Source organism: Pelodiscus sinensis, chromosome 3, assembly GCF_049634645.1.
Source record: "Pelodiscus sinensis isolate JC-2024 chromosome 3, ASM4963464v1, whole genome shotgun sequence".
Classification (NCBI taxonomy): domain Eukaryota; kingdom Metazoa; phylum Chordata; order Testudines; family Trionychidae; genus Pelodiscus; species Pelodiscus sinensis.
Window position 1 is genome coordinate 70,627,711 of NC_134713.1, and position 27,317 is coordinate 70,655,027.

At 41.9% G+C, this 27,317-nt stretch overlaps 1 long non-coding RNA gene across 1 annotated transcript in view; it reads left to right on the forward strand.

Moving 5' to 3' along the window:
- The first annotated feature begins 578 nt into the window (after positions 1-578).
- LOC142827609 (uncharacterized) overlaps positions 579-27,317 on the forward strand; it is a 33,965-nt gene continuing 7,226 nt past the window's right edge. The window contains exons 1-2 of the long non-coding RNA XR_012902303.1: positions 579-604; positions 10,847-10,950. This is a non-coding gene — a long non-coding RNA (uncharacterized LOC142827609). The remainder of the gene's footprint in view (positions 605-10,846; positions 10,951-27,317) is intronic.

Sequence of the window (27,317 nt, forward strand, 5' to 3'; positions counted from 1 at the left end):
AAGCAGCTATGTCTACACTCTATGGCTATGTCTAGACTGGCATGATTTCCCGCAAATGCTTTTAACGGAAAAGTTTTCAGTTAAAAGCATTTGCAGAAAAGAGTGTCTAGATTGGCACGGACATTTTTCCGCAAAAGCACTTTTTGCAGAAAAGTGATCGTGCCAATCTAGATGTGCTTTTGCGAAAAAAGCCCCGATTGCCATTTTTGTGATCGGGGCTTTTTTGCACAAAACAAATCTGAGCTGTCTACACTGGCCCTTTTGTGCAAAAGCTTTTAACTGAAAATGGGAGCAGCATAGTATTTCCGCAGCATAGTATTTCCGCAAGAAGCACTGATTTCTTACATGAGATCGTCAGTGTTCTTGCGGAAATTCAAGCGGCCAGTGTAGACAGCTGGCAAGTTTTTCCGCAAAAGCAGCTGCTTTTGCAGAAAAACTTGCCAGTCTAGACACAGCCTTAGTGCCAGATACAATCTTTGCCATGACATCATTTGGAGTTGGGTTCTGGATTGAAGTCACTATTGGCTCATAATGATAACTTCCTTCCAACCAAGAGCTCTTCAGGAAATCTGTACCAGCTTGGCTCAGCCTCCATATCACAAAGGTGAATACATTTAAATTAAATACAATGTAAAATTGAAATTGGCATTTTTAGCATGGTGCTGGAGGCAGCCATCTTGCTGGAAATCAACCCTTTTGGACATTGGGAGGGTCAGAATCTAACCATAACTAATTACCAGCTTATTTTAATACTGCTTTTACTGTCAGAAGAAACAAAGTTAAATGTATTAAATGCTTCATCATAGTTGTTCAGTCATTGCTGTCATGCTGTCTGCAGTGGCTCATGACCATGAGTGCCAACTTTAGGACAGACTGTCAAGAAACAGGACAGAGACCCCAAACTGGCTGCATGTTCTATAATTCAATGTCACCAACCCAGAAACAAAGGTGAACTCCTGATGCAGTATAACAGTCTTATCATGGAGTCACAGGTAGGCCCCTTGGGCATTATAGCTTATCTTGCCCCCAGGCGAGTTAGAATTAGTGATAATTGATTGCTATACACCAAAGATCACAAAATATTTAGGTGACTCCTGGTCCCAAGAGACCAGTTTCCCCGCCCCAGGTCAACTTGTATCTTAGATCTCATATCAAAACCAATGCATTTAGCCAATCCTATAGTAAACTATCCTAGGCTGTGTCCAGACTCAGGGTTTTTTTCGAAAAAAGTAGCCTTTTTTCGAAAAAACTTCACCTGCATCTAGACTGCAGCCGCGTTCTTTCGAAATTAAATCGAAAGAACGCGGCTTTTCTTTCGACGGCGGTAAACCTCATTTCACGAGGAAGAACGCCTTCTTTCGAAAGTGCTTCTTTCGAAAGAAGGCGTTCTTGAATGTAAATAGGGCTTCTTCGAAAGAGAGCATCCAGACTCACTGCGTGCTTTCTTTTGAAAAAGCGGCTTGCTCTTTCGAAAGTTCCACGTGCAGTCTAGACGCTCTCTTTCGAAAGAGGTTCTTTCAAAAGTATCTTTCGAAAGAGCCTCTTTCGAAAGAGGCTTGCAGTCTAGACATAGCCCTAAGGATTTATTAGCTAATACAAGAAACAAGGACATTATTACAAGATAAAAGCAGGGAAGGATATACACTTATGAGTTACAGTCTGTGGTTTTAAAAGGTGATGTAGTTGTAGCAATCTGTCAGTTCTGAATGATTGTTAGGGCTAATCCATACTGACCCTGGGGATCTCTGATTCTGTTTTGTACTTCTGGCCTCAGCAAGAGAGAGGAAACATTTCCATGTATCTTTATTTCCTTCTTGCAGAATTCAACCTGATGGGACGAGCCCTTTTGCACATAGCCTCTTCATGGTATAAGGGGACAATTAACAAAGAATTTGCATTGTGATGTTCCAAAATAGCTCATTTGGTTTTGATGGATGTTGTTGAGGGGAAGGAGATGATACATCCTGCCTAAATTCACCATTTCAGGCCAAACATTTTTTAAGTTATAAAGCAAAAACTTGAATATTACCTTACAGTATGTGATAAAGATGTCATAGGTGAGATTAATGTATGCAGCAATTTACAAAGCATTTCATAAAGGCTAAACAGATTATTACAAGTTCAATGTATATCTTAACCATACTAACACACAGGTGAAACAGACTGATTTCCAGCAATGAATTTGTCAGTGCTTGGCTGAGGCCTGAAGCTATGGCAAGATCTGGCACCTGGTTTGCACGTAGCATAAATTATAAAGCAAGTCTGAACCCACTTAGAGTCTGGCTTAGATATCAGTCTTTTCCTTAGGACTTGTGTACTGCTAGAGTTAAAGAAATAACTTTTCATCAAGATGGACTCTTCCAATAGCAAGCCCCAAAATACCAATTGTAATTATATATATATTTTAAATGGCATTTCCTCGTATATTCTTTATGACAAGTGCTTTCTACTTTCTTAAACTGCATAGCTGAACAATATGGATGTAGTTTGCCTTTAAAATAGTTTCTTGCTTATTTTTCTAGCAAGCATTCCCAGACTGTGGAGTATGGATTTGCAAGTTTGCCAGTACTGATATTTGTAGCCAGGGGTTAATTGCGAGTATAAAGCTCTTCAAGGCTTTTAGTTTCATTTCACAGTCCAACTAGTTCTTATGAAAAAAGACCCATTTAAAAAAATAGCCATCATGTTTCTCTATTTAATAGGGTATTAGTATAATATAGAATGAGCATCCTTACAATACCTATAACATAATTTCTTGTGATTTGGTTAAATTGAATGAAATCCCTTATTACACATTTAACAGATTATGCATGTCTATCAATTGTTAATATTAAAATAATGGGATGGGGGAGGCTGGTTTATTGCAGGTGAATGTAAGTTGAGTATTGAATAAAAGGTAGCCATATATCTAAGTATCTTTACTAGGTACACTATTGGTGCATTAGTGATAGAAATGTAGCAGTGTTAGTCTGGTGTAGCTGAAGGAAAATACAGGACTATGTAGCACTTTAAAGACTAACAAGATGGTTTATTAGGTGATGAGCTTTCGTGGGCCAGACCCACTTCCTCAGATCAAATAGTGGAAGAAAATAGTCACAACCATATATACCAAAGGATACAATTAAAAGAAAGGAACACGCATGAAAAGGACAAATCAAATTAGTTTGCTAAAACTTTTTCTTTTTGCTTAGAACAGACTTCCTTAACCTCCCCTGAATGTCCCCAACATACCTCCATTGTCAACTAGTTACATCACTGTGTTGCCCAAGTGATCAATTTTGGCTGGTGTTGGGATACAAATCGGTGGAATGCTGAGATAATGATAAGTTATCTTTATTGTATGAGTAAAGAGCAGCAGAAGTATACCCACAGTCAGAACAAGCTAAGTATCTCCCTCATTTGAAATGCCAGATGCCAGTGAGAGAGGGTGTGAAGGGGACAGCTAGGTGGTCTGTCTATGAATCACAAATACTATTTGACCTGCCTTCTCCAATGTTTAAAGACAGAGCTGATTCAGCTCCATAGAAAGTGGTGTTTTTTTATAAAAGTGACCGCTTTAGAGCTGAAATGCTTAGACCTGTTCAGAGATAGTATTTTTGTGGAAGACAGAGCCCAGCCTGCAATAGCAGTGAGGTTCCCTCACTGAGAGTTGAAATCTCTGAGAGCTGGAACCTGGCTGACTGGCAGAGGTCACAGTGGCAGGTGGCAGCAGAAGATGATGGTTCAGGGCCATTGGGAACAGAGTGGTGGAGTGAACAACAGTGGGCAGAGTGAGTAGTGAGTGAGTGGTTACAAGAACAAGCAAAATGCCCTCCCAACAGGAAGGGGAACTTATGTGAAAGCACCTCTGGATTCTGAGTCTCTAGTAACGAAGGACAAGAGTAAAGCTACGTCTAGATAACAGGCTTCTTTTGGAAGAAACTTTTTTCAGAAGAGAGCTTCCAAAAAAACTTCTTCCAAAAGAGAGCATCCATACTGCAAAAGTGCATTGGAAAAGCGATCTGCTTTTTCAAAAGAAAGCATCCACACTGAATGGACGCTCTCTCTCATGTAAGTTGTGATTGTTATGGATGGAATAGCCACCAGAGCACCTGTGCTTTTTCCTCTTTCCTATTCTTCGGAAATAATTCCCTCTTCCCATCCATTCATGCCTTTTTGTAAAAGAGCTCTTTCGCAAAAAGGTTTCTTCCTTGTAGAATGAGGATTACCAATGCCAGAAAAACCCCTCTGTTCTTTCAATTTACTTGTGGAAGAATGCAATTGCAGTGTAGATGTTCCTCAAATTTTGTTGGAAAAATGGCCGTTTTCCCGACAAAACTCTGTGGAATAGAAATACCCTAAGTGAGGTGTGGACGGAAAAGTGAGGGGCATATTACAGGAACTATGGACTATGTTTGTTGGACTATGTTTTTGTGACCTTACTCCAGAATGCTAAGCTTGTAACTGGGAAATTTATAAGTGAATTTTGATAAAGCGTGGATAGTAAATGATAGTCCTCAATTAGCAGGATTTCATGGAACAGTTGTTGCTTTTCAAAGTAGTTCAATTAACAGCAGTGTTTTTAAATTAAAATGTTGTCTGAAAGTTAAAAAAATGATTTTTTAAAATAGAAATGAGTCTTACTGTTTAAGATTCACAATGTGAAAAAGGAACGAGAAACATTTTTTACCTTTAAAATGCCTTCCAGTTTTATGCTGCAGATGATGCTAGATTGTGAATATCTGCCAATTTTATTCTATTTATATGTTAAAGAATGTGATCTGAGAAATGGCATGTACAATATACACAGTATGTAGCAAAGTCATCTTTTAAAACATATATATTCTGGTACATTTTTTACATTGTATGAATCCTTTTTTGACATTTTTTCTACATTCTAGATTAAACCTCTGAATTTCTTGGAAGGAGTCAATCATGCATGATTGTCTGATGTAGCTTAGGTCATTTCACATATGGGATCACAGATCTAGTGGAGTACCCTCAGTCCACCTAATTGGATCCAATGAGCTTTAAACCTCTAGAATCTGAACTGAAGCCAGGCACTGCTCCAATTTGGGGTCCCAAAGCACACACTTGGAGCAGGCCATTTGTTTAGCACCTAGTCCTGAGAACAGAGACCTGTCTAGCCTGTTATCACTGGTGACCCCTCACACTTCCACATGTTTAAACAAACCCTCTGAACTACAGCTGTTGGTGTTCTGGGCTCACAATTTAAACTTTAAGCGAATGAGACAGATGCAACACATACAGCTGACCAGAGGCGGATGAGAGTTTTACGGGGCCCAGGGTGCGGGGCCTATTGAAGCGCGGGGCCTGGGGCAGCACAATTTCGTGCATGCACCACAGCCGACAGGTAGTATCATAGAATCATAGAATTGAAAGAGACCTCAGAAGGTCATCAAGTCCAGCTTCAATGCGCGGGGCCTATTGAAGCGTGGGGCCCGGGGCAGCCGCCCCACTCGCCCTGCCCTATATCTGCCGCTGCAGCTGACCTAAAGCACCATTGCTCTTTGCTGAATAGCACCAGAAATGCGTATGGCTGTACAAAAGAAACCCTCCCTTTGATTCAAAACTCTGGTCATCTGAAGAAGCGGGCTGTGCCCACGAAAGCTCATACCATCTACATGTTTTATTAGTCTATAAAGTGCTACCAGACCATTGGTTGTTTTTTTCACACCAGAGCAGTTTGAGCTGAGATCAAAGCCTCCAGGGCTTCCGCTGTAGCACATGGCTTGTCTTTTGAGACATGGAGCTTCTTCCTCCCCGGGTCAGCTTGTTTTGACTTTAGTTGGTCTTGCAGCTAAATCCCACCTGCCCATCTCTTCATCTCTCTCTGGCTCAAACCTTCTGCTTTGGGTCTGCAAGTCCTTTGATTTAAAAGTCCCAATACCAATTTGTTTCTTTGTCCTGCTACAAGTTAGTTTCCCTTTTTCAAAGCCCAGTCCCTGACAGACAAAGCTAAGCAAGTATCTTCATCCAGTTCCAGCCTGCCTCATTAGCATACCTATTGACCAGTCAGTGTACGGTTGTTAAGGTTAACTGTTCTCTATTTTATCTAGTCTGGGAGAGACATGCGGTCACAGAATTTACTCACTATTGGGCATCTCCTTGTGGCCACAGCTAGGGATTAGCTACATTCAGGTCTGCTGCCCCTCTTCTGAGGATCGTTTAAACGGTGTCCCTCCTTTTTCTCTAGAACATGCATAACTTCCTCTTTGTGACTCAGGGTGCACTTTCTTTGATACCCCAGAAAGGAGATCATGCCACAAAGGCCCTCTGGGTCAGCTGCGTGCATGCCATTCCCCATAGTCTTCTTCTCTGATGTCAGATCTTATGACACTATTCTGCATTCCAGTTCAGGAACCCTATCTCTAGCAACGCCCATCTGCTTACTCCCAGGCTCTGTTGCTATTTCATTGGACTTCTTTCTACTTCTCTCTTTGACTTCTTACTAGACTCTGTAACCCCAAACATACCTTTTTTCTTGCAGAGAGTGACTGCAGACTACTTCCCTTGCAGTCTTTTCTTTCCTACATTTTATGGCACAGCAACCTGTGAGGCTATGACAACCACTTACCACAGTTTTCGCTTAACCAAAATTCTATATTCTCTCACTCAGTCCTAATTTCCTCCCAGAAAATCTTAAGCAAACATTGCTGTTGTTCAGCTAACTTTGCCAAATATTCCTATAGAAATACTGCATTTCTCATTGTCTCTGTTAGTTTTTTATGATCTGGGTAAATAGCTCTTGGATCCCTTTATTTTTTATTGGCCCCTTCACATGGCAGTGGCAACTATGAGGTCCAACTCAGGAAAGTGTTCATGATGTGGCATGGGCCCTTCTTTCCCTTGCCAGTCTCTGTGCTCCTTTCTCTTGGTGAGAGAGGCTGCTGCTGCTGCTGCTGCTTCATGAGCGACTGCAGATTACTTCCCTTACAGCCTTCTTTTTGTCCTCAGCTTGCTGACTTCATACAAGCTCAGCCTCCTCAGCTGCTTTTCATCATCAATCAATGCTTGTCACTCAAGCCTAAGTCTCCTCCTAGGGGTAGCCTACCAGGCTAATTGGCATAATTTAACCTACTCTGCCTTGTGTGAGGCAGACACTCCATCACATATGTTTATAGGCTTTTCAGCAATGGTGGATACAAGTAAACACAGAGACATTCCACAATATTGTAGTTTTCATAAGAACAACTTCACAATATCAACCAGATTTTATAATTTGTACAGAGTCTCCAAATGTTCACATATGGTTTCCTAACATGGTTTTATCATTGTCTTATTTTCACATTAGAATAAAAAGAAATTAGACTTTAGACATCTCTAGTTATTACATACATCTGTGCTCTGACACTATTAGAATTGTAGGCTTTGAAGCCCAAAGAAGACAGGTGCCCCACACCTATTGATATAAAATGGGCGCTAGGTGACTAACTCTAACCCTGCCTCAACAGTTTAGTTTCCTGAGGACTAACTTGATTTGATCTAACTGAATTTGTTGACTCAGTGGAGGAGTCTCTTGATAAGTCTGATTTCCTGTATTATACAGGAGGTCAGACTAGTTATCTAATGATCCCTTCTGGCCATAAACTCAATGAAATGATGACATTCCCTTGGGCTCTTTTGAAAATCCCAATGGCTTGAAAAATAGGTTTGTATGCTGCTTGATATCAGGTCTTGATTCTGATTCTTCATTAGGATCAACCATCTTGGACTCTGTAGAGAGACTTCTGTCAGAATAGGAGGATGTGGATTAGGAAGCGGTCTGAAGGGATTTAATTTGTCCTTCCTGTCCAAGTCCCATGGAAAAAATGGTAGTTAATGCATTTTTTCCATGTCTTTCTTTGTGCTGAGGAAACGTGTCTTAATGTTTCTGGAACAAGCTGCTGGCTAGACATTCAATGGGGAAAAAAGTCTAGGACATTTTAGCAAGGATATTCTCAGAATTTTCAACCCATCTGGCATCTTCTGGGAAGAGAGTTGATTAAGGCTACTGGTCGATATGATTTTTTTGTCTGTGTGAGAACGAATTACTATATTTGTGACTTAATAGAGTTACAATTAGTGAGGTTCTATTGAAGAGAGATTGGGATAGATTTTTCTAATTATAAAGCAAATGTCTTAAAAGAGGACTATTTTCTAAAGCAGCTGAAGAATATTTAATCACTAAAGAACAGTCAACATCAGCCTTTCCAGGTGTTAATGCAATTGTTCAGAAGAGAGGACTCAGTCAAAGCAATGACATAAGTGTTCAATGACTCCATATATTAGAAAACAATATGAAAATACCTCCAAGGTTAAGACCACCCGAATCATCCTCTCAATAAGACAATGAAAATGTCACCCAAACTCACTTTATACTAAGGCTATTGCATATTATTCCACAAAAACAAATGGTTACAGACAAACCTGTGCTCTTTTAGACTTCCACGTAAAGTTCAAGTTCCTGGTTTTTTCTTTCAAGGCCAGGGACAAATTGTCTCATCTCTCTTCACATCTTCTACTTCATTCCTTGCCTGCTTTACTCTGGCCAAGCTGCCTTGCTCACTCTCCCCCTTTTCCTACTTCCCTTTGCTGTTCTATTCAGGTTCTTATGCATACCACCGGAGTATCTGAGAACAAAGCTATGGGTATGTCGAACAGTCGTTAGTTCGACACTACAAAGTGTCGACACTACACAGTTAATTCGAACCAACAGTCGTTAGTTCGAATGAACTTTCATAGGTGCTACACAGGCAAACCGCTAGTTCAAACTTAATTCGAACTAGCGGAGCGCTTACTTCGAACTAGGTAAACCTCATTTTACGAGCACTAACGCCTAGTTCAAATTAAGTAGTTCGAATTAAGGGCTGTGCAGCCACTTAATTTGAACTAGTGGGAGGCTAGCCCTTCCCAGCTTGCCCTGGTGGCCACTCTGGGCACCACCAGGGAAACTCGTCTGCCCCCCTCCCAGCCCAGGAGCCCTTAAAGGGGCATGGTCTGGCTACGGTGCCCATGCCAGGTGCAAGCCTGCCAGCACCCAGCCAGCAGACCCTGCGCCTGGCATGGCTCGAGCCAGCCACCTGCTGCCACCCAGCCCTCCGCCTCTTCCCGGGACCAGGCTGGCGGCTCCCAGGAGCCTGCCCGGGGCTGCAAGAGGTGGGCTCCCACCTGGTCTAGTGTGGAGATCGTGGACCTCATCCAGGTTTGGGGGGATGCCTCCAACATCCACGACCTGCGCAGTAGGCACAGGAAAGTGCCGTCTAGGACAGGATAGCTGCCAGCCTGGCCACCCAGGAGCAGGTTTGCATGAAAATCAAGGTGCTCCAGTAAGACCCTCGATCCTGAGCCCTGAGCTTAGAACATAAGAACATAAGAATGGCCTTACTGGGTCAGACCAAAGGTCCATTTAGCCCAGTAGCCTGTCTGCTGACAACGGCCCACACTAGGTACCCTGGAGGGGATGGATCGAAGACAATGACCAAGCCATTTGTCTCGTGCAATCCATCTCCAGCCTTCCTCAAACAGAGGCCAGGGACACCATTTCTACCCCTTGGCTAATACCACTCCAGGGACCCAACCTCCATGACTTTATCTAACGTCTCTTTAAACTCTGTTCTAGTTCTAGCCTTCACAGCCTCCTGCAGCAAGGAGTTCCACAGGTTGAATATTTGCTTTGTGAAGAAGAACTTTCTGTTATTAGTTTGAAGCTGCTACCCATTCATTTCATTTGGTGTCCTCTAGTCCTTCTATTATCGGAACTAACGAAGAACTTTTCTTTATGCACCCTCTCCAACCCACTCATGCTTTTATAGACCTCTATCATATCCCCCCTCAGTCTCCTCTTTTCTAAGATGAAAAATCCTAGTCTCTTTAGCCTCTCTTCATATGGGACCTGTTCCAAACCCCTGATTATTGTAGTTGCCCTTTTCTGAACCCTTTCCAAGGCCAAAATATCTTTTCTGGGGTGAGGAGATCACATCTGTACACAGTACTGAGATATGGCGTACCATAGTTTGATACTTCCTCTCCTCCTTCTTCCCCTGGCTTCCCCCTTCCTGCTGCCTCCTCCCAGGTTTCCTCCTCCCCTCTCCTACGCTCTCTCTTCCCCTCTCTCACCTCCTTTTCCCAGTCTCCCCCAGTTTTGTTAAATAAAGAGAGTTTCTATTTTTGAACACACAAGTCCTTTATTTTGTACATCAAGAAGGGGGGCTAGGGAGGGGTAAGTGGAAGGAGGTGAGGGAGGAATGGGGTATGAGCCCCCGATGGGGAGGACTGGGGTGGCTCTGCGGGCTCCTCAGATTGGAAACTCTCCTGCAGCCCCGCGATTGACCCCCCCCGGATGGCAGCCTGCGGCAAGTGCAGCCAGACTGATGGCCGAGTGCTGTGATGTGCCAAGTGTGGGCACTCAGGGCACTCCAAGCCAGGACTGCTTTGCTGTCCCTCATCGAGGTAGACAAGCAAGTGGGAAACCCTGAGAACTGTCTGTCCGGGGTGGAGGTTGGGTCCCTTTAAGCACAGCCCTCAGCTAGCCTGAGACAGCAGCTCCATGTTCTAAGTCCTAATCTTATGCCCTGCCAGCACTGGTTCCGGCCATCCTTAACCTCAGTTCAGGGTCCACTCAATGTGGACATGCTAGTTCGAATTAGCATTTTGCTAATTCGAACTAGTTTTTAGGTCTAGATGCACTAGTTCGAATTAGCTTAGTTCGAAGTAACTAATTCAAATTAAGTTAGTTCGAATTAGTGCTGTAGTGTAGACATACCCTATGTGACTGACATTCATTATGCATTGTTTGTTCTCTCATCTCTCATTTTATTTTGGTAGGGTTTTTCTTTTGTGTGAATATTTTTTTTTTATTTGGCAGGACACAAATCCTTGATTAAAAAGATGTATGGGACCCGATTCTCCTCTTGTACTGAAGAGTTCTATCTTTGAAGTCAATGGAATGATTCTGCGGTAAAACCAAATGTGAGAGAAGTATCAGTCAGAAAAATGTTTCATGTGCTGTGCATGAAGTTATATTGAACAATATAAGTGTTGATATTGTAAGGAACTAGCTAATATAGGTAAAATGATCCTTTACTGGTAGAGCAAGCCCAGGAGTATATTGCTGAGTATGCTCCATGTTGCTAATATGTAACATTCTTTCATCTGAACTTTCAGCTAGGGCTTTGGGCTTGTGGTACAGGAGTATTTGAATTCTGTCACCATGAAATCACAAGTGGATACAGCATACTTGAGAAGGGGGAGGCATGGAGCAGCATTTACACCGCACTCCCTATCAATACATGGCTTAGACTGGGGAATCTAGTGATCCAATCAGTAGATCAAATTAAGTGATGAATCCTGGCAACGTGCCACCTGAGGCTTGTTGCACATACACCAAAAGGATGGGTGAATAAAAAGGTAGTGTGTTACTCTCTATAGTTAAGTGTTGAAGAGAAAAGATCCATTAACAACAAGCGTGTATTTGGGAAGACAGTGTAGGACCAATAAACTGTTCTCTAAGTACAGTTAAAATAAAAAAAAAGATTTGCTTTCCTGAGATGTTTTTCCTTTTAATATTGTTATGAACTATGTGAAACCTTGTGATAGGTGGCATTAAAACCTAGTTCAAACTGATATGTGAACAAGTCCCCCCATAATCCATTTAGTAAGAAATATTTAAAAGACCATACCTAAAACAAGAGTGTGCCCAGAAAGTAGCACCTGGCAGGCTGAGGGTTCAAATGGTATTTTGAGCAGATGTACGCGTAACAGAACACACAGGAAATGAGGACAGGCAAAAACGGAGGGAGAAGCAGAGGCACAAGATAGGCCAGTTTAGCAATAACCTGTGAGCACAATGTGCCCCTGGAAAAATTTAGAGAGCGAGTGAGCTTTTGGGTGTGTTGGTTAAAGAGGTTTGGGGCTGTTAACCAATAAACTTATTGGCTATGTCTACACTGGTGGCTTCTTGCGCAAGAACATCTTGCGCAAGAGTTCTTGTGCAAGAAGTCTTGCCCAAGAAAACGTCCACACTGCCATGTGCGAGCTGTGCTTTTGCACAAGAGTTCCCATGGCAGTGTGGATGCTCTCATGTGCAAGAAAGCTCTGATGGCTGTTTTAGCCATAGGGCTTTCTTGCACAAGAAATCCCTGCCGAACGTCCACACTGCCCTCTTGCGCAAGAGCTCCTGTGCAAGAGGGCTTACACCCGATTAAAAAGAGTGTAGCTCTTGTGCAAGGGGCCCTCTCTTACCACGCCGTACTGTAAATTTCCTTGTGCAAGAGCAGGTGGGCAGTGTGGATGCTCTGCAGATTCTTGTGCAAGAACGGCCGTACTTGTGCAAGAAGCCACGAGTGTAGACATAGCCATTTTGTTTATGGTCCTTTCTGCATTCAGATATAGGAACTTGTATGTTCATTGTAAATAAACAAAACTACACCGAAAAAATACCTGTCACCAATTTTGACTCCCAGCTGGAACAAACTATTATACTTTGAATTTTTGGCTAGCTGCACAGGCCAAAAGGAGTACCCCCTTTTTGTTTGGAAAAAAATGTGACTGCATAGAGATTGAGAGAGCTTTGTACATGGATTCTTCTGCCTGACTGTGCAACTCAAGGAAACAAAGAGTTTATTGATTGTATTATGATGGCACCCAACACCAAGGTTTCCAACCAATGAAAGCTGAGAGGATTTTGCTGGAGGGTGGGGACAGTGCATGAAGACTCCCCCCTCCTTCTCCCAAGGCCTTTGTATCTGGCTGTTCAAGGTCAGCTACCAGCCACTTCCACTTCCACTCCAATGGTAGCTTTCCCTTCCTTCTCCCTGCCCTTTGCCTCATGGATACTATGCAATAGTAGGCAATGCCAGAGTACTTTCAGTCTACCAAAGGCACATTCACCTGACATTCTGTACCTTCTGAGATGGTAGTTGAATCTTTCCTTGGTACTAGTGAGGGGGCCAGTACAGGTTCATGAGTCAGGGGAGCAAGAGCTAGACTGGGTCCCTCAGGATCACTGTTATTTCATGATAAGCAATGGTAATCTACTAGTCCTGGAAAGAATGTTCCTGCTTGCATCTTTCTGAATGCAAATCTCATTCTGGCATCTTTGCACTGGAGAGCTGGCATGAGCTCAGCACAGAGATCCAGGAATGTGGTCTTTTGCATCCAAAAATTCTGCATCCACTGCTTGTAGGTTGGGTCTTTATGGCTCTGCCCCGGTCCTCAGCAAGGCAGCTCTATTGGAGCCACACTACCAAAGGCTCCACTGGATGTTGATGTACATAATGAGCATCCTGCAGTGTTATCCAAGTCTACCAGCTCCTTGTCCCCTTCCTACCCTGGATAAGGGCTTATAGGGCTTGGGGATGCAGGATATGGTATCTGATCACGCCCCATTCTACAGGAGGAAGAGGGAAATATATACAGGGGACCACTTCAGACATGGACACAATCAAAAGGACATGAATCTAGCTTTTGTTTTGCTGAAAAACAGATGGCTCCTAATTTTTAACCTTACTGTGAGCCTATACCTCACATTAATAGAAACATATTTTTGTTTTAAATGAATTATTTCCTACCATTCCTTCCTTCAGCTTTCAAGTATTATTTTTCCTGTGAATTTCAATTACCTAGGTGCTGCTTATGCAAAACTGTCTCTGGGAATATGGTTCAAGGCTGTAACTAGTTGAATCAAGTGTCTTATGGCAAATAGCAGGTACTGCATATAGCCCCTACCAGCTGTAGAAGACTGGTAAGCACTCCAACAGGAAAACAAAGACATGCAAATAAGGTGGACTCTGCAATCAAACTAAGAGGAAATGATATTCACTTGTAAATGAATTTTGTGTTTGATGTGAACACAAATAAAAGTGGCCTATTGAGGGACCTCTGAGATTCAGACAAGTTTATAAACACATCTTTTGGACCAACAAATGTTTATGACAGTCAGTATGTGTCGCTTGCTTCAGTCAAGATTCCAGGATCTTTGTGTATTGATTTTTTTATTCACACCAACAGATCGAAAGTGCACAGGTCAAAAAATCACTTCTCATCACAGACAAACAATGGTAAATATTTTAGAAGGCAACAATATTTCCATTTAATTTGAGTAAATTAAGAGTTTTATTTATTTAAATAGTTTTCAGCAGTTTTCATGATCATAAAGCAATAGGATTTGAATATTCTTGAAGTGCTGTAGGAAACTGAAATACACTCAGTTTGTACACTGGGCCGAATGGAATAGTTAAAGATAAGGTACAGCCTCCTATAAAAGATATTCTAATAGCTACATCTAATTACAGTAAAGAATAAGTTAATAAACACAACAAAAAAGCATAATTAACTAGCAGCCAAGGAACAGCCACTTTAATGGGCTGATGTAAGTTAGGACATAGGAAATGCATCTAATAAATGGAGTGAATGGGAGATCAGCAGTTATCAAATTGTCAGGTAAATTCTGTGTCCTAAAAATTATTTAATCATAATGAAATAATTGTTTAAAAAAGCAGAACTTGCTTTGATAATCTGATTTCCAAGGCACTCTGGTGGTGATTACATTTCATCTCTTTGCTTCCCAGCTGAAAATCCAATCTGTAGCTTACTTTCCCACTGAAAGAGAAAGTCGCATCATTCAACTGCTGGGATTTTTTTCTTTCCCCCAGTCCACATGCGTGACGGAACCTTCAGTGTGGAGAAAAGGGGGAAAAATGAGATGGGTTAATGTGCCTCTAGCAAAATTGTTCCTTATTCTGAATCTCATTAAGGCCATTTTGTCGAGCTAAAATCTGTCCTGGAGAGATAGGGGGCAGAGTCTGAGAATGGGTAGGCTGGGAGTCAAAACTTGAGATTCAATTCATTCTTCTTTTTTAATTTGCTGAGGTTTACATGAAGCTGTGTTATTTTCCCCACAACTATTTTGTGGTTACTGAAACCAGAGGCAGTGCCTATTTTCATAGTTCCTATAGAATCCGAAACTGGTGAGTGGGTGGTGGTGGTGATTCTTGCTAGGGACTATAACAACTGTGAAGGGCTCAGGTGGCCTGCAGCTACTAGGATCTTACATGTTTGTTTCTATTCAATGAGGGAGAAGAGAAGGGACTAAATCTTCATATACATATTTCTGGAACTCTCTTCGGGTATGTCTACACTACAGCGCTAATTCGAACTAACTTAATTCGAATTAGTTAATTCGAACTAAGCTAATTCGAACTAGTGCATCGAGACTAAAAAATTAGTTCGAATTAGCGTTTTGCTAATTCGAACTAGCATGTCCACACTGAGTGGACCCTGAACTGAGGTTAAGGATGGCCGGAAGCAATGCCGGCAGGGCATCAGATTAGGACTTAGAGTGTGGAGCTGCTGCCTCAGGCTAGCCGAGGGCTGTGCTTAAAGGGACCTGACCCCCACCCCGGACTGACAGTTCTCAGGGGTTCCCCGCTTGCAAAGCAGTCCTGGCTTGGAGTGCCCTGAGTGCCCACACTTGGCACATCACAGCACTCGGCCATCAGCCTGGCTGCACTTGCCGCAGGCTGCCATCTGGGGGGAGGGGGTGTCAATGAAGGGGCTTCAGGAGAGCTTCCACCCCCAGAAGCCTGCACAGCCAGCCCAGTCCTCCCCATCGGGGGCTCATACCCCATTCCTCCCTCACCTCCTTCCACTTACCCCTCCCTAGCCCCCCTTCCTGATGTACAAAATAAAGGACACATGTGTTCAAAAATAGAAACTCTCTTTATTGAACAAAACTCGGGGAGACTGGGAAAAGGAGGTAGGAGAGGGAAAGAGAGAGGGTGGGAGGTGGAGGGCAACTAAAATGATCAGGGGTTTGGAACAGGTCCCATATGAAGAGAGGCTAAAGAGACTGGGACTTTTCAGCTTAGAAAAGAGGAGACTGAGGGGGGATATGATAGAGGTCTATAAAAGCATGAGTGGTGTGGAGAGGGTGCATAAAGAAAAGTTATTAATTAGTTCCCATAATAGAAGGTCTAGAGGACACCAAATGAAATGAATGGGTAGCAGGCTTCAAACTAATAACAGAAAGTTCTTCTTCACAAAGCAAATAGTCAACCTGTGGAACTCCTTGCTGCAGGAGGCTGTGAAGGCTAGAACTAGAACAGAGTTTAAAGAGAAGTTAGATAAAATTATGGAGGTTGGGTCCATGGAGTGCTATTAGCCAGGGGGTAAAAATGGTGTCCTTGGCCTCTGTTTGTGGAAGGCTGGAGATGGATGGCACGAGACAAATGGCTTGGTCATTGTCTTCGGTCCATCCCCTCCAGGGTCCCTAGTGTTGGCCGCTGTTGACAGATAGGCTACTGGGCTGGATGGACCTTTGGTTTGACCCAGTAAGGCCATTCTAAGCTCAGGGCTCAGGGTCAGGGGTCTCAGTGGACCACTTTGATTTTCATGCACACCTGTTCCTAGGTGGCCAGGCTGGCAGCTATCCTGCCCTAGACGGCCTCTTTCCTGTGCCTAGTGCAGAGGTCATGGATGAGGTCCACGACCTCCACATTAGACCAGGCGGGCGCCCGCCTCTTGCGGACCCGGGCAGGCTCCCGGGAGCCGCCAGCCTGGTCCCGGGAAGAGGCGGAGGGCTGGATGGCAGCGGGTGGCTGGCTCGAGCCGTGCCAGGTGCAGGGTCTGCTGGCTGGGTGCTGGCAGGCTTGCACCTGGCACAGGCACCGTAGCCAGCCCATGCCTCTTTAAGGGCTCCGAGGCCGGGAGGGGGGCAGACGAGTTTCCCTGGTGGTGCCCAGAGTCGCCACTAGGGAAAGCTGGGGAGGGCTAGCCTCCCACTAGTTCGAATTAAGTGGCTACACAGCCCTTAATTCGAACTAGCTAATTCGAACTAGGCGTTAGTCCTCGTAAAATGAGGTTTACCTAGTTCGAATTAAGCGCTCCGCTAGTTCGAATTAAGTTCGAACTAGCGGAGCGCTAGTGTAGCACCTATCAAAGTTAATTCAAACTAACGTCTGTTAGTTTGAATTAACTTTGTAGTGTAGACATACCCTTCATAATGTTACACTGGGTACAGATTCTTGTATGCACTAGTGACTAGTTCCATCTGTCTCTTCCTAAACTCATCTCTAGCTCTTGGGCAGCTGACTAAAACAGAGCCACGTGACCAGGCTGTCTCCTGTTGTTCAGGAAACCCTCCTGCAAGGATGGTGTTCCCCAAGGCAAGGAAAAGGCTTATGCGTCCTGAGGAACCATCACTTTTTTAGTGGATCTGAGAGCAGTGAGTGAGATGGCGTGCATCCACTTATCTCCCAGTCCTTCTAGTTCCTCCACATGTGAAACCCAATTCCATCCTCTTCAACTCCTATATATCCTCAAACATTTGGTAACATTTTCAGTCCCTTCAGACAAGATCAGGTGGCTATTGAAGGACTACACCCTGGCAATTGGGTACAGTTGAAGGGCAAGTTGCATAAATCATCTGAAAAAAAAAGCCATATCCTCTCCTCACCTTCAAGAAGAATCCCTGCTCTGAAAATGGCACCTCCCATGCCTCTCTTAAATGGATAGAACATTCAACTCTGCAGGTATCCTGGGCATGAAAAGGGCAAGGCAGTGAGAAGAGAAGGAGAAGGAGGAGCGGCCGGATGTGCCAGCATGAGTGAGTTATGGTTTATACAAACTTGGATGTTTTCATGAGAGGGAAGGATGAAAATCTGAGTGAGTGGGGGCTGTGTTTTGTTGATTTCAAAGACAGGGGTTAGGGTTATGTCTACAGTCCTCTTCTGGAGGTAAGAGCTCTTAATCAGTGAAGAAGAGGCTCATTAGATGAATGGGTAATAAGGAACAGGATAGATTGATATGACCTTTTTGAGGAGAGCTGAGTGGAGATTGGTTATTAAAGTGCCTCTCTGTTTATACTTGCCTATTGTCCTGGTTTGGCCAGCTGTGACGGGATAGCAACATTCCACAGGAACTGAGAAGCATATGAGAAGTCGGATTTGCCACTACTGATGAGAGCTATGCTGGTAATGAGTACATTCAGGCCTTGCCAACATGGGCGCCATTTATAGGGTCTGGGGGGAAAAGTAGCCTCCCCTCCCAAGTTTGAACTCCTGGATTTCATACTTTAGGTCTGCTTAAAGCTGCATGCCCTGCTTCAGAGGCAGTTCTTAAATGCAACAGAGTTTGAACTGCTTGCTGCTATGCCTTTGGGGCAGGGAGTTCATTTATAAACAGGGAGGCAGAGTGATTAAAAATAACAAAAGGCTGGACAGTCAAGTAATTGAAGGATCATTAGATCATCATGAAAACATTGCCAGGTACTTAAAAGAGAGAGGTGAAAAAGAATAGGAATGAGTGTTGTGCTGCTGGGATTTGAATTTAAATCACTGCTGTTACTTAAAAAAACAATAAGTGGTCCTATAGCAACTTAGAGACTAACAAAAATTGCTCTTAAACTTGTACATATTCTTGAAAAAGGGTTGAATACTGACCTATTCAAATCTGACTGCAAATAGGCACAAAGGGATCTCACAAAACTGGGTGATTGGGCAACACAAGGGCAGATGGAATTCAGTGTTGATAAGTAATTCACGTCGAAAAATAAAATCCCAACTATACATACAAAAATGATGAGATCTAAAACAGCTGTTACCACTCAAGAAAGAGATCTTGGAATACTTTTGGATAGTTCCTTGAAAACATCTGTTCAATGAGCAGTGGCAGTCTAAAAAGCTAGCAGAATATTGGGAATCATTAGGAAAGGAGTAGATAAGAACATAAGAATGACCATGCTGGGTCAGACCAAAGGTCCATCTAGCCCAGTGTAGAGGGAATGAACAGAACAGGGAATCATCAAGTGATCCCTCTCCTGTTATCCATTTCCAGCATCTGACAAACAGAGGCTAGGGATACCATACCAACCAATCCTGGCTAATAGCCATTGATGGGATAACATCCATGAATTTATCTAGTTCTTTAAAAAATCCTGTTAAAGTCCTGCTTGTGAAGATAACATCCTTTGGCAAGATAATAAGACAAAAAACACCATACTGTCTCTATGTAGAGTCATTTTATGCTCACTTCTTGAATATTGTATGAAGATTTGGTCACTCCATCAAAAAAAAAGATATATTGGATTTGGAAAAGGTACAGAAAGGACAACAGAAATAATTAGGGTAAAGAACAGTTTCCATATGAGGAGAAGTATGGAAGGAGGTATTAACAAGAATGGTACTTTTCAGCGTGGAAAAGAAATGACTAAAGGGTGGAGGGGATATGTTAGATGTCTAGAAAATCATGAACAGTGTGGAAAAATAGAATAAGGAAATGTTATTTATTCATTCACTAACATAACACAAGAAATTGACCCAATTAAATGTATAGGCAGCAGATTTAAAATAAACAAAATAAATTATGTATTTTTTTCACAGTCAACTTGTGGAACTCTTTGTCAGAAAAGCCCAAACAATAATAGGGTTCCAATAAGAACAAAATAAGTTCAATGAGCATAGGTCCATCTATGGCTACTAGCGAGGATGGGGAGCAATGGTGGCCCTAGCTGCTGTTTGCTAGAAGCTGGGAATGGGCAACAGGGGATGGATCATGATGATTGCCTCTTTTCTTCATGCCTTCTGAAGCATCTGGCATTGGCCACTGTTGGAAGACAAGATACTGGGATAGAAGGACCTTTGGTCTGACCCATTATGGCCATTCTGATATTCTTATATAGAGCTGAAATGTATCTGCCCCTTGCTGTAATGCACTAGACCCCCTACCCTTCTAGAACTGAGACGGAGCCCAGGGTGTCTCTCTCGCCACAGAGTTAGTAACAAAGTAAGAATATATATTAAAATTGTAAGGCTAGCCAGTGTCCCTTAAGTGACTTGCCACAAGATGTCAGAATATGGTAGTGTTAGAGCTGAGTGGGTCTAATATTCATTTAATTTTCTTTTTTATATAGGAATTAGATATGGTGTTTCTGTCAGCTAACTGCTAAGTTGTCTTCCAGAAAAAAGTTGCATTTTCCACTAGGGATGTAGGCGACTAGTTGACTATCAGATAAGCATAAGTTTATCGGATAGTTGACTAGTCTCTCGACTAGTAACCCTCCCCCCCTTCAGAGGCAGCAAGGGGGGGAAGGTTACTAGTCGAGACTAGTCAACTATCTGATAAACTTATGCTTATCTGATAGTCAACTAGTCTATCAGAGGCAGCAAGGTGGTGGAGCAGGAGCCGGTGTGGGAAAGCTGGCTTAAAAGAGAGGGCAGGAGATAGTGGGGATCAGGCATGAGCTGGGAATCAGCTGTCCTGGCTCACGCTGGGTCCCCCCCACTGCACTTCTGTTTTTTAAATCTATTAAGAACTTGCTGGCTCTTAATACTTTTAAAAGGCAGAGCCACAAGGGGGTTAGCGGCTCCCCCTCTTATTGACTAATCGACTAGTCAATGGAAATTCCATCAACTAGTCAATTAGTTGACTAAACTAAATTTAACATCCCTATTTTCCAGTACGTTGGTAGCCCCAGGATAGAGATGATACATATGGAGGAGAGGGCAGATGGGGTTGGTTTCTGCTCTCCCCATTTGGTGCTTGGCTCATACTGAGCATGCTCAGTTACACTGCTGAAGCCTCTGTCCTCACTCTACCCCCCCATCATGGCATGCACAGGTCGCCCCCGCCCACCAAAATCTGAAATAGTGATTTTCCAATCACCAATAGTGAGGAATCTCCCCACTCCCTGAATGGGGAAGTGTAAAGACAAAGGACCAGATACACTGAAGCTGCTACACAGAGGAGCAATCTCTCAGTCTTTCCTGAATTAGTAAGGTCCCCATGTCCTAAGGATGAGCCATATTCAAACATGTGGAAGGAGAGCCGGTAGTGAAGCTTCTCTAACTCTGTATTCTAGACGTTTGTTTCCTTGGGAATCCAGAATCATTGCTTTAAAGAAAAGGCTTTTCCCCCTTCCCATCTTCCTTTGTAAGTATAATTTATAGTGTTGGATCTATCAGCATTTCAGTATTGCAAATTTGAATTCAGATTGTACTAGCTGTCATGAATAACATCACATTTCTCTTAATGATGTGCTGATGATGTCAAGTTCTGGGAAAGAGCAACAGCAGCAGCTGGGAGCTGTTTCTGTTATTTCAGGATTTTTTCCTGATGTTTGGATTCTTTATTCCTGTGCTTGTAGCATGCTGCTAGAAGTCAGTCATCAGTGGAAGTTTTCTGCAGAGATGGGAGGGAACCTGAAGAAAATGGAGAGCTTGAAATAAATGTGTTGGAGAGAATAGGACTAATTTCTTTTTTTACAAGTAAAAAGACAGAGATTGATCCTTTCTTGCCATTGAAGAAAGTTCAGTTTTTAGTTTTCAAGAAATAATGAATTCCCCCCTCTTGTTTCACACTGAACAACTAGTTCTAATATGGAATTTTCAGTATTTTCATCTTTATGGTAATTTCAGAAGCAGTAGCTCATTTGTTCTTAATAATGTTGCTGAAAAATACCAGTAATTATATAATGGCTGCAGAAATCACATTTTAAGCAAATGAAGAGAGAAATGATTTTTTTTGATTGTAACTCTCCAATTTATATGTAATTACTAACTATAAAAGAACCTTCCTGGTATGCATAATGACCACCTTTTGTCCTTGCATGAAAAGTCGAGGTGTTTTCATTCAAGGTTTTGTTCTCTTCAGCTTATTTCTGGCTGGTTGGGGAGATAGAGGCAGCTGTTTTTATGACATGTCTCTCAGCCCTTCTCCAGACTATTGAACATGTGAGTTTGAAAACCAGCTGGGTGTATTCTTAGTCTGTCAAACCCAGTCCATAGAAACAAGAATTCTGGGCAAGCCAGTGGAAACCTGCCAATATTAAAAAAAAAAAAAAAGTGGTCCTTGATCATTGTAAAAAAAAGTCTTAACAATAAATGGCAATTTTTAATTATTTGCAACTTCTCTGAGAAGTATGATGAATAATACAAGAGGCAACATATAAATAAGAACACGTTATTTTTTTCTCAGTATATTTGGCTTTATTGGCAATTTCCTGCTATAGCTACACAATAAATTATAAAAGAAAAAATATATACATTCTCCTCTCTTGTGGGCTCAGGTGGCTTATATGATTGCCTCAATGCTACAAGATTAGGTATAATAGGAATGATTTTTTTTTCTTTTCAATGAGAAGATAAAGTTTACATTGTCTGAGTTCTATAGTTTGATGCTGTCTTTCTAATGGAAATATGTCAGATCACTGACAAGTCAGGAAGATGACTTTGGCAGATGCATTATGGCTGGACTTGGCAGAAGCTTTGCTCAGAATAGGAAGGCTATATAGGAGACGATTACTGTAAATTAGGTGCTAAGTGCGAAAGGAATCTATGACAGAGAGCTCCACTCAACAATATGGCACATCCATTCTGGGGACTAGCTCATGAAGTTGACACCCCTTTCCATAGCTGCACTCCATCTTCTTCATCTCTCTGGGTCGGCGGCCCCCTCTCACTCAATGAACTGCCTCTGCCTCTTCAGGACTCAGCCCTTTGACCAGAAACAAAAGACAGGACTATGTAGCACTATAAAGACTAACAAGATGGTTTATTAGGTGATGAGCTTTTGTGGGCCAGACCCACTTCCTAATAAACCATCTTGTTAGTCTTTATAGTTCTACATAGTCCTGTTTTTTGTTTCAGCTACACCAGACTAACACGGCTACATTTCTATCCCTTTGACCAGGTCACTATACACATTTTCCCCTTCCTGGGTGGCAAAGTCCTTCTTTGCCAGCAGTCCTAGGCAGTCTTCCTATTCACTGCTTCATAGTGCCACATCATTGATGGCTGGTGGGGGAATCTGGGTCCACGCATTACACCGTTCCAGCTCTGTGACCATCTAGCCAGCAGTCAAGCTTCATTCCTATATAGACCTTACTGCCTTTCCCTGAGCCACATCCTACCTTCCTGGCTTCCGCTTCTCTAGGCGTGCTAGCACAAATGCACCTCCCTTCTCCTGGGAATTACTGCAAGCTTTCCTAGCAGCCCCCTGCTGCTGCCAATTTCCCGCTTTTCTTGCCCTAACCCAGCTCATTCCTTCTCTGCTGGCCTCCTAGCCACCTGATTCTCCTCAGTGGAGACTTGTGAGATTAATTAGACACAGAGGTGAAAGTAAAGCGCATATGCCCAGGTGCACAGCTCCAACAAGAGCTAGTTAAACTGCAGCAAAAGCTAGCAGGGAGCTATTTAAAGAGTTGGCAGGGACTCGGGTTGAAATAGGACAGTACTAAGAAATTTAAGAAATTTTAAGCTACTCTCACTGCTGATTAGACCTTTCCTCTGCTTGCATTAACCCTTTCCTGAAAAGTGTGGGGGTAAATACCCCAATCACAGCATGCATAAGGATTGTAGCCAGTGGAGCAGAAAGGAAAGGTTTGACAATAGTTTGGATATATAGGAACATGGTGCAAGAATTTCAAAGGGTTTGTCTACACTGCAATAAAATTCTAGTGGCACCGAGCCTCAGAGCCTGGATCAATTGACTTGGGCTTGCACGACTTGGGCTGTGACCTGAGAGACTAAAAATTGGAGTGTAAACATTTGGGGTCAGCTGGATTCTGGCTCTGGGATATTTTCTCCTCATGGGCTCAAGCCTGAGCATGAACATCTATCACTGCAATATTTGTGCCTCAGCTCAATCTCCACCATCTTGAGTCAGTTGACCTGAGCCCACCATGGCTGTGCCACAGGCCTTTTATTGCACTGTAGACATACCTTAATGAACATGAATAACAGGTGTAAGAGCAGCCCCTGGAGTCAATGGATACAGAACTCCTCATGTCACGAGAGTTTTTTAAACATGATTGATATGTGATAGTGCTAAGGAAATAAGAAGCTGTCTGTTATGTGTATTCCTGTGTATTACAGCTTTAACATGCAAGGTCAGAAGTGAACTTAATCTTTGGTGTAAAAAAGCCACCCAACTCCCTTTGTAAGGACTGGCTACAGAACTTTATTATTAATTATTATTATTATAGAGGCAATGTTGAAAGTGTAGTTAAGGTTTCCTAACTTTTTCTATCATTGTCTTGGATTCAGTTGTTTATGATACTCATCACCATCATCATCAACAACCATGGGCTCAACACTTTTTGGTGTCCGATGCCTCCCTCACTATTTCCTTCCATCTTTCCTTGTCCAGTGTGGAGTGGCTTAGTTTCTGTAGACTAGCTCTGCACCAATCTACTATATCATCTACCCATTCTCTGTGGGGCCTGCCTTTCCTATTTGGACATCCATTATGCTGAATACCAGGGTCTTAACTTTTCGCTCGTTGTTCATTCTGCAGATATGCCTGAAAAGCTGTAACTTCCGTTGTATAACCTTCTGCAGTAGGTTCTCTTTTGGCTGTATCTTCCTATATAATTCCTCATTGGTGACCTTCTGCATCCATCCTATTCTCAAGATCTTTCTATAACGACTCCTCTCAAACGCCAATATCCTTCTCTTCGATTCTTTTTTTTATCACCCATGTCTCACATCTGTACAACATGCTGCTAAATACACACATTTTCAAGATGCTCAGCTTTGTTCCTAAGTTAATCGCTTTATGATACGACTAAAACTTAATAACTTGGGCTGAAATTTTCCAGACTTGTATCTTTGCTTCATGCTGAATTATTATTATTATTATTATTTTTTAGCAAAACCAACATAGTCATTTAGAAGACTGATGGTAGGGGGAACAGGTAATTTTGCTAATTTTAATTTTTACCACCACTTTTTAGAACTTCATCCCTCCATTCTTTGGCTTAGGAACTATAAATTTGTCATGGAGGCAGTCTTGGGGTTTGGTTAGTTCCTTTTGCTGTTTCCATGAAACTCTTCTTAGATTTGGCTTCAGAAAGGCTAAGAAAATCCCCATTTGAACATACACAGTAGGATTGTATAGAGACTTGCTGTTAAAGTCTCATTCCATCTGCAGTGAACATGCTGCAGACTCCACAGAATTTGGATTCCAGATATGACACAGTAGCAGCATTCCTTTGGCCAAGGAGAGTGCTAACCTGGCAGCAAAAAGGTGATTGCAATTTCTAGTCTTAGTTCTCTCTATGTAAACTTAATTCACCCCTTCTCCATGCATTATGAGAACCTTTAAATATATGATTTTTTATTGCACACAGTATCTCTGCTTCATTTACCACACAGGCTCATCTGTGAATGAGGTCAAGATGACCAAGGATAATCTTCAGTGCTTAAGGTACTAAATCTGGATCCAAGAGAGCTATGTTCTGTTTTTCACTTAACCACAGACTTCTGCTGTTGTGGTAGTCAAGGCTATTATAGGTTGCTATGGTGGGGACAAATTAAGGTTGTATGGATAAGGTTAATTCTGGCATTTTGAGTGAAGGACTTTGCAACCTTAACATTTTTAATGTCGTTCTTGTCACATGTTTATTTATTTGCATGTTTTATGTATCCCTTTATTCATTTGCCCAAAGTGTTTTAAGTACTATCCAAACAGATAAAATGACACAGACTCTATCTTGGACCACAGCCTGAAAGAGAAAAAAATGGGCAAATTTTAAGGAAAAGTAATAAATTAAGAAACTGGACAAATAGAGTGGCAAGGGTGATGACTGGTATTTATATAGGTATTTTCACATTTTAAATTCTCCTTTGCCGTGCAAATTATTTTCAATTAATTTCCTTTCTACCAATTATTATTTGAATTATTTCTTGTAGGGATCAATTTAATCTTGTAAGGAAAGGACTATTGGAACACAGTGATATGATTTATTATCGTAAATAGGGCATTCCATGTAATAGGTGGTATATGGAGTATAGAAATGCACCAGTTTCTGGCAGTCACTTCCAGGAGAGCTTTTTCATAAAACTTCCTTCCAGGAGAAAGTCACATTAAACAGTCTTCCAGGATACTGCTTTTTTCATTAAACTTTGCCTTTTACAAACCAGTAGTTAAACCAAAAATTCTCAGTCCAGATACAGTCCAGGAAAATTTTAAGAGCAAAATGTCTTGGCATATCAGATACTACATCAGGAAACAATAAATCCTTACCAGTTATACTTTAGCTTTAGTTAAGTACCTCTGAGAAAATGAGCCTGAAGTGATCAACAACTTTTACAGAATTGGCAGTTTATCCGTAACAATAGCATAGACATTTTAGACTTTGATTAAATAGGATTTTGTCCCCTTCCAAAAGAACCACATTGATTACCTTGATAAATGACATAAATTAAATATTTGAAGTAATTGTGTTTTGGTGCCCCTGAACCTGTAAGACCAAAATCACTAAGCTACTTAAAAAATGCATTGACTTTACTCCAAAATTCAGTGTAAATCAATTGTCTCTAGCCCTTTGTTGTTGAGAAATAGCAATGCTTTAGAAGACTGAGTTACAGCAATCACATTGTACTGGATTCAGACTCAGAGGGTATTTATGCCAACATACATTACATATCTCGGGCTCTCTCAAGAGAAGCTGCCAACTGTTTTCACTAAGTAGAGCCAGATGTGTTGTGCCATTGTGATGTTTTAACTCTATGAATTGATCAAAGGCCTTTTTTCATTTCATGGAGATCCTTTTATAGCTGTTAATCTCAATCTTTTTTACAACTTTGGATGAGCTTGATTTAGATTCCAGGGGTGGAGGGATAGTGCTGTAGCCCATTGAAGCATGCACTTCTTTTCTACACTAGAAAGATTGTAGCTGATGTATAAGCACATCATGCAAATTGTGGCAAGTTGTGTCTGATATGAGCTTCATATTTTGGTAGGAAAACACCATGTTTTCTGCTTGGAGAAGTTAGATGAGTGAGAACAAGGGCAAAAAAAAAAAAAAAATAGACAAAATAATTCAAGCATCTCCACATAAATTGTGTGCATCTCTGTTTTTTCTAATCTATTTAATAAGACTCCCAGCACCATAAGAACTGAGCACGGACCAAATATTTAAAAAGAGAAATGACAAGAAAAATTTATTTATCTTTTCCTTCTTCTTAACCTGTCAGAGAAATACCTTGAAATACCTAGATTAGATTGGGGGTTTTGAAGTGTTTTGTTGTTGTGTGGTCGGGTATTTCTGATTATGTGTTTAAGTGAGATGGGGTGTGTGTGTGTGTGTGAAATTTACTGAGAGAACACTAAGTCAAATAGATACATTTTGAACTGCTGAACAAAGTGAGGTGATTATTTTGTTTTCTAGTTGTGAGAAATCATTTTCATAATATAGATCCCAATTTGTCAAGTCTAAGATCAGAAGGGCCTTCATGATTATCTGATTGAATCTCCTGTATAATATGGGCCATACAACTTCCCTAAAATAACTCCTACAGTATATATTTTAGAAACCATCAAAACTTGATTTAAAAATA